Raw genomic sequence first — 2500 nt, 5'->3', positions numbered from 1 at the left:
GTATGTGTATGTGTGTATGTATGTATATATATATGTGTGTGTGTGTGTGTGTTTATATATATATATTTCAATGTTTTATTCTTTGAAGACATTCTCCACTCACGATTTCGAACCGTACATTTTTTTTTTCATTCGCGAAAGCTTTAAATTATTTCCGTTCTAACCTGTTAGATGAGCCAACAGCCCCTTTCCCATTGTTTCAGCCCTGATCGCTTTTTCCTAGTTTTTTTTTCTCTTCCATTTGTCTTCTTTTCTGATACATCCTTTTATTTTTTCTATTATTTTCAGCACAGAAACACGAACCACGCCCCGCAGTATTCACACCAGAAGGTGTTTGCAGATGTTTTCCTGTTGGATAACGGCTTCTTCATAACACACGTACATACATATACACACGTATACACACACATACATATACACACGTATACACACACATACTTGTATATATATATATATATATATATATACACACACTAGCAGAAATACCCGGCGTTGCCCGGGTTAAAGAGAATAATGAAATCTAAAAACGCCGTCTAGATTACGCATCATCTTTATATATAGAGATGTATATACACACACGCACCCAAACACACGTATATATATATGTATATCAATATAAATATATGAAAGTCAATGAAGTTTCGTAAAAGAAGGTGATCATGTACATACTTTCTTGCTGTTGTGATTATAATACCTCGTTGTAAACAATGTTCCTTGTTTTCCCTTGTGGAGCATATACAAATAGGTTTTTTTGCTGCCCACTCTTGAGCAGCCAACATACAGTGGAGAAGCAGGGCTCTTCCAAGAGAAGACCAGCTACAGACAGTGTTTGACCCTGAGATTTGTTTATGGACATGGCAAAAGTCACACGAAGGGGGAATTCTAGTCTTCTGAATGTAAAAGGAATGTCTGCTCCTGATGGAGTAAGAGGAATTCTTGGAATAAAGACGTCATCCCTTTTTGCACATCCAGAAAGAATGGTAGCCTCGATAACATGTGACATCATTTTCTTTATCACGAGTCGTGTTCCATTGCAAAGTCTTGGTGGTTCCAGATTGCGGAGCAGCATAACAGGCGTTCCAACTTTAAGTGATAATATGTGGGGAGGTAGTTAGTCCTGGAGGCTCCAACGAATTGAGAAATTCAGGAGGATAGTTCACCACTTCATTTGTATCTGGAACTGTATCAACAAACTTGTAAGTTTGAAGATTGCCGGGAAGAGAATGCATCAGGTGTTGATTAATTTTTGTAACAGCTACGTTTTTTGGAGCTAATATTGCTCTTTCACATAGCCAATTGTGATTTTGGTAGTTTTGTTTAAAGTTGGGAAAGACTTTGTGTTTGAGGTCATCTACAGAATTAACAACAGAACAAAATGGCCGGAGGTCTGCAACGAAATAATTTTACTCAACACTTTGCAAGTGAATCAGTGGAGGCAAAGATGCGTCTCATTTACTTGAGAATTTATGCACCACATTGCAGAAATCACAATGTAAGTATATCTGAAAGGGTAGTCTTACACTGTTGTACCGTTGAATTACAAATAATGCTCATCTGTTATGTTGGGGTTAAAATTTCATCAACATCAAAAATATATGAATTTTCATGGGAGTTATGGCTGTTATGCAAAGAATATAATTTCCAAATTTCATAAAGATCCATTCAGTACTTTTGACGTAGTTTTGGATAAAAATACAAATGACTAATGTGTGTGTTTGTGTGCATGTGTATGTGTGTGTGATGGGTGTATATATGTATAGGTATCTGTATGCATGTATATATGTATATATGTGTACATATTACATGTACATATATATATATATATATATATATATATATACATCTACACATATGTATACATATACATGTATGCATATAGATCTATATATATATATATATATATATATATATATACATATACGTGTACATATACATCTATATGTATACATATACACCTCTCTCTCTCTCTCTCTCTCTCTTTCTCTCTATCTCTTTCTCTCTTTCTCTCTCTCTCTCTGAAAGTATCTGTCATTACAGTATCGAAATGGTGTACATATACATGTATATGTATACATATACATCTCTCTCTCTCTCTCTTTCTCTTTCTCTTTCTCTCTCTCTCTTTCTCTCTCTGTGAAAGTATCTGTCATTACAGTATCGAAATGTGATTGTTTCAGTTAGTGGAATAGTTTCATTTTTAAAGTGAAAGTATTTGACATGAGTGTTTTTGTTTCACTTTTGACACGTAATACTTAAATAGTGGAGGAGATATTATGTTGCCGTGGGCTCGAACTCTGCAAGAAGTTAAAACTTTTTTTGACTAAAACACAACTGGAACCCTAAGTAAGGCATGTGTAAAATTTGAATGAAATTGGTTGCGTAGCTCTCGAGTTTTAGGGATTCACACAGACAGACAGACAGACAGATAGACAGACACACATTCTCATTTTTATATATATAGATATACACACCAGATATGTACATTCACGTACATCGTCAA

The sequence above is a fragment of the Octopus bimaculoides genome, chromosome 18 (genome assembly GCF_046866305.1).
Source record: "Octopus bimaculoides isolate indiv1 chromosome 18, ASM4686630v1, whole genome shotgun sequence".
Taxonomy (NCBI): Eukaryota; Metazoa; Mollusca; class Cephalopoda; order Octopoda; family Octopodidae; genus Octopus; species Octopus bimaculoides.
This window is presented reverse-complemented; position numbering follows the sequence as displayed.